This window comes from Mytilus edulis, chromosome 10 (genome assembly GCF_963676685.1).
Source record: "Mytilus edulis chromosome 10, xbMytEdul2.2, whole genome shotgun sequence".
Lineage (NCBI taxonomy): Eukaryota > Metazoa > Mollusca > Bivalvia > Mytilida > Mytilidae > Mytilus > Mytilus edulis.
In genome coordinates, this window is record NC_092353.1 from 21868921 (window position 1) to 21874986 (window position 6066).

At 32.1% G+C, this 6066-nt stretch overlaps 1 long non-coding RNA gene across 1 annotated transcript; it reads left to right on the top strand.

Annotated features, from left to right (window-relative positions):
• The first annotated feature begins 2766 nt into the window (after window positions 1-2766).
• Window positions 2767-5720, top strand: LOC139490631 (uncharacterized). Its single transcript, XR_011656370.1, has 2 exons — window positions 2767-2875; window positions 4401-5720. It is a non-coding gene; the product is annotated as an uncharacterized lncRNA (long non-coding RNA).
• Window positions 5721-6066: the final 346 nt, after the last annotated feature.

Here is a 6066-nt window from a genome sequence, read left to right on the forward strand (position 1 = left end):
TTGATTTTCGAATGACGCATCTGGTACAGTGAAAATGCTACCGTTGATATAATTAAATTATAATAAAAAAAACAGCCTCAATAATTTATTCTGAAATACACTGGTCAGCGCACAAATCATCGCGTTCAACTCCGTCAAATTGTTGTCTTTATGTTAGAAACGATGGATTCAAACATAAAAAGGTTATTAGGTAGCAACTATAATTTTGTTTTAAATCATGATAAGTTAAAAATTTTATGATTCAAACGTTTCCTCTTATATTTGATGTGTTTCCCTCGGTTTTGGTTTGAATTTGTTTTCTCTCAATCGATTTATAACTTCACAACAGCGGATAATACTGTTGCCTTTATTTCTGCATGTTTCTAGCATTAAATGTTTAGCACACACACGCACACGCACACAAACACACCTGATATCCATTGAAGATGTTAAACCTACATTGAATTCATCCTTATTAGTCTCTGTTAAATTTGAACTTTTAAAATGATCACCTTCTTTCTTCTTGTGTACAAGCTTTAAAAACCAGGTAACCTCAAGTTTCCAAAGTATTATATAAAACACCAAATTAAAAATGATGGTGCCTTAAAACACAGAAGAAACATGTCGATGATACAGATTGTTTTCGCTGCAATGAAATGTAAGATGAATGTCTTACAACTTTCAAATGCATTTGTTCGATCCTTTTTTGTATGCAACCGGATGTGATACACTATATGATTTGGGGGTAAATTAGTTCAAATGATTTAAAAGCAGTGAAGGCACCACCGTCGACAATTTGCCACCTTAATTGTACGAAGAAATTTAAGTACACCTTATTAAAATATAGTACCAGCGTAAATTTGTCAATTCTGGGTGATTTTAAATGGTACTTGACGACAAGAAAACTTCAATCGATATTTGAAAAGAAAAAGAAATCTACAGTTACCATTGCTAGTCTAACACAAGGATTGTCTTTAGTACCTACCAAAAATAATATTAAACATTTTTTCATCCCCGCTATATGTAATGATATCTTTATATAATGAATTCTTATGAACCCATTTTAATGCTGCAAGAAAATAAATAACGTTAATTATACGGTTTTAGATGGTGACGTTCCCTTGTCACCATCTTACGGTGTTTATATATCTCAACTTGTACGATTCGCTCGTGTATGTAACAATGTTTTAGATTTTAACGAGAGAAATTTATGTATTACTGAAAAATTATTACACCAGGGTTTTCGATATCACAAACTAGTCAAAACATTTACTAAATTTTATCATCGGTATAAAGACATCATTCGTAAATATAGCTCAACATGCAGACTTCTAATACGTTCAGGTATTTCACATCCAATTTTTTATGGAAATATTCTTTATAAAGCACAAAGGTGTCAGTATTCACCTCAGAAACTTACAAAACATTGGAATAGACTTCTTAAGAAGGGATATAATTACGATACTGTTGTCAAGTCATTAAAGATTGCATATTTTGGCGTTAATATTGAGTCACTGATAAGGTCTTTGCATCGGAATTAAACACATTTATTCTAAAAACAGTTGTTGGTATGACACGGGTTATGTTCTTCTCATATATGTTATGATGGTATGATACTAAACCCCTAACGGGAAGGATTGTGCCTGATGTTCATATGATGTAATCATAATCTTTCAGTCAGTTTAATTGAAGTCTGGAGCTGGCATGTCAGTTAACTGCTAGTAGTCTGTTGTTATTTATGTATTATTGTCATTTTGTTTATTTTCTTTGGATACATCTTCTGACATCAGACTCGGACTTCTCTTGAACTGAATTTTAATGTGCGTATTGTTATGCGTTTACTTTTCTACATTGGTTAGAGATATAGAGGGAGGGTTGAGATCTCACAAACATGTTTAACCCCGCCGCATTTTTGCGCCTGTCCCAAGTCAGGAGCCTCTGTCCTTTGTTAGTCTTGTATTATTTTAATTTTAGTTTCTTGTGTACAATTTGGAAATTAGTATGGCGTTCATTATCACTGGACTAGTATATATTTGTTTAGGGGCCAGCTGAAGGACGCCTCCGGGTGCGGGAATTTCTCGCTACATTGAAGACCTGTTGGTGACCCTCTGCTGTTGTTTTTTATTTGGTCGGGTTGTTGTCTCTTTGACACATTCCCCATTTCCATTCTCAATTTTACAATACAATCTGAATTTCCGCTAAAATATTAGAGCGGTACTGCTGTTATATCTCCTTATACCTGACTGAAGCATGCATCTCAGTCTACTCAGGTTTAGTAGGTAAACAAATGATTGATTATTCGACACCAAAAATAATTTATTTTGGAAAAAAAACAGCTCTGTATATCTTTGAAAAATTGATTTAAAGTTTCTAGTTAATTTCACTCTGTATCATCACACACACAAAAACACGACATAATAACCCATTGCATGATAAGGAGATGCATTCGTTAAAATTATTAAAAAGCAGTGAAAATAACACTGGTGACAGGTTACCATCTGGAAATTAATGTTTGATATTGTTTTTCATTGACCATTCGTAAGACATATAGGAAACTTAAGTAAGGGGGAATATGGTAGATGGAAAAATAACAAACTCAAACAATAAGTCAATGTTGTTGTCAATATATATATGAACACTTATGTAAACTCATCATAGAAAGGAATACGCTAGAATCAAGTTTCATATAAAAAATACTTTTAAAGTCTAGTATATGTTTGTATTGACACCCTCTTTTAACAACGACAAATTAACACGTCAAAAATCAATATTTAAAATATTGAATTCATTGATTTATGTGGATTACACATGACACAAAATTATAAGTTTAACATACACATATCACATGATCATACTTACTGTAGGAACACATGTAAACAATACTTTAAATACGAAGGTAGGTCTTGATATTAAGTATTTGTGTTTTAACAATTAGGTTCTGATATGGTTATATAATAGCACAACGAAATTACAGTACAGCATATTAAATATTCTTATTTAGTACATGTCTTTATTGTCATAAATTTTATGCCTGGGCAGATAAGATTTTAAAGCAACAATCAGTCATACATGATTTAAAATAAATACTTCTGAAGTAAGTGGTTCTAAATCATCAAAGCACTTTTTGTGTCCTATCGAAGTTTTTTTTTGTGTCATGTCGAAGTATTCAATATTCGAAATGAGAATTCATTGATGCTTTATTTTTGGAGTTCCTTTGTTCATTATTTTGACGAGCCTGCAAATGCATGACATAGCGATCTTAGATTCAATCGTTGGCGTATAGTCGGCGGTGTCAACATTTCGGTTCAGTCTGCTTTTGATTTGATTTTTTAGACATCAATTACTTTGTCAAACGGACATGCCATTTCATGAAATTTGGACAGAAGCCGGTAAATGACTAAAATACAGTATCCAGAGCAAAATTGTATAATTATTTATTTTCATTTTTCCGTTATCACAGATGACTTCTGTTTCTTAGTTTCTTTTTACGTTTAACATCCAGGCGTAGTCTGAGGTTAACTTTTTCAAGGAACCAATAACTTTGTGAAACATTCATGGATATGTACGAAACTTTGACAGAAGTTTATTTAAGAAATATTTGATGCAAGCTATATTTAATTGTAGTTTTAACATGGATAGGCATTACATTCGTAATTATTTTTGCCCGAGCGAATACGTATATAATGCCTACCCAGGTTTAAACTACAATAAAGTATAGCTTGCATCAATTATTTCGATTCTCATTAGGACAATTAAGGTAGTTTCTATGTCCGATGTATATACATAAGGTATATATATAGCGTTTAGTAGAAGTTTGTCAGTTGCAGCTATTCCTTTAAGTTATCTCCGAGTTTGTAAAAATGGCATTGCATATGTTTTTTGTTAAACCTTATTTAAAAGACTGAAAAAACCCTTTATATATTTCATGTGTCCGAAGCGCTTTTACTGGATTAAGCTTTAACAGGAACTTTCAAAGTCAAATATATGAAAGTTTATACAAACCGAAATAGTTAAAAAAAAAACCAAACAAAATAAAAACCTGTATGACCAAAAAGTGTTAGCACTTGAACAAGTGCAATTTTACTTGCTTGGGATAGGTTGAACTTTTTTGGAGTGGTTTCTTCTATCTTACTCTACGTTCTTTTTAATTCATTCATGAACAATATGCAATTAACCATTTTTGACCATTTCCTGTCATGGTCATGGAAATTTAATAGAAGACGTTTTCATATCTGATCATAGGAATAGTCTGTATTTCTCTATTTAAGATTAAGCAGAATTTCTATTAAAACAATTACGGATATGCATGCATCACCTGCAATAAGAAATCACACTCAGTAAAAAAGTTCTTAGTTAGTAATAATGTAATAACAATAAATTGAACAAATAGTAAAGATAATGTGAATAATTTTATTTTTTAGATTAACTTGTATTTCAATGAGAAGGAATAACGTTTTCATCTAGGATTTACGGTTTTGACTTTTGACGGAAACAATAAAAACTGATCACAACTTCCGTTTTAATGGAATCAAGAGTTACCCGACAATCTGCTAGCGGAAAATTAAAAGGCAATATAAATAAGGTTAACAACAACAAGGAATTGCGTATGAGCCCACAACCATTAACTAACAAACGCGAGAAAATAGTATCGAAAGCGTCGTTAAAAAGTTCAATGGTTTCAGCATCGCTTAAACGAAAACGGAGCTCTGACCAGATAATAAAAGAACCAAAAGAAAAGGTCGTTGCATCAGTGTCATCTACATCAACAACTGTCAAAAGAAATACACACAACTCGAAAGCTTTATCAATACGTATTAAAGAAAGGAAGATAAGTAACAAAAAGAGGAAGGCTGTATGCGCTTCAACATCCAGGTGTGAATACAAAAGAACTTACTGGAATCGGAAACCAACGCAAAGTATTTTGACTCTATTTAGTAAAGGGACTACCGACCAATCTCCTATCATTCGCCTATTTTGAGTTTTTATAATAATCTTTCAAGTCCAATCTATGTTGTATTGACCAAAACACCTTAAAAATAGCAATTTTGCTATGATAGGAATCCGGATCAAATTGTTTACACTGATCGATGAAAGAAAGCATATTGTCTATTTTCTGAAAAAAGTTCCAAAATGTCAAACATTGACGTTGAATCAACATGTTTAAAATTTCATACCGATAATTTCATATCAGCAATCGCGAACCAAGAAAATCGTAAAATTTGCTAAAGAATAGAACAGTCGTTATGCAAATATCATTAAATTTTAGTTTGATAAATTGAGTTGCTATTCATCTCAACAATGACACTGTTTAAGCAGCTTTCATCATACCTGGGGGATAATACTCAATTTTGATCCTGAAGTGCTACACAGTTTTAAAACAGAATTTCCTTTCCCGGTGTATCTTTAGGATTGGCAATCTCCTGAATGGCAAGGTTGTATGTTGTAATAAGACATATGAAGAAACTTTTATCCCCTGATGCGGACCAATAATACACGTTCGAAAACCAGCCATTTTGATTAGATGAAGCCAAAGCAATGTAGTTAATTAATTTGTTTCACGATAAAATATGAAAAGATACCTTACTTACTTTTTATAATGATTTTAACTAAATTCATAGCAAGCAGTACAAATGTCAATTTTTATCTCCAGTATTGTTAACGCTACAACTAATGTTGAAATTTTAATTTTGATGTCAATCACGCGCTACCCATGTTTTAATTGAATTAAAAAAAACTTTGTTTCCAAAGCAAGTGAAAGAACGTCATATTAGAATGCATTACAATTATCAACAGTGGTTTTATGTACATACATATGAAGTAGTATTTAGTATTCTCAGATTCAAAAATTTCACACTCAAAAGCAAAATGAAATTCATCCCGAATTTGTTCTGAATAACACAGAGGCATTACATATAACTTCTCAGTTCCGACCCGACGTGACTGCATATTTATAAATCTCGTTTAGAAAAACTGACGCCCCTTTTTAACAAGAACAGCAGAAGTCCAAAGGATGACCATAATTCTATACCCATGTCAACCCTTGGCCATTGCAAATGTATAACAATTGAAAATGAAAAGCATGCATGT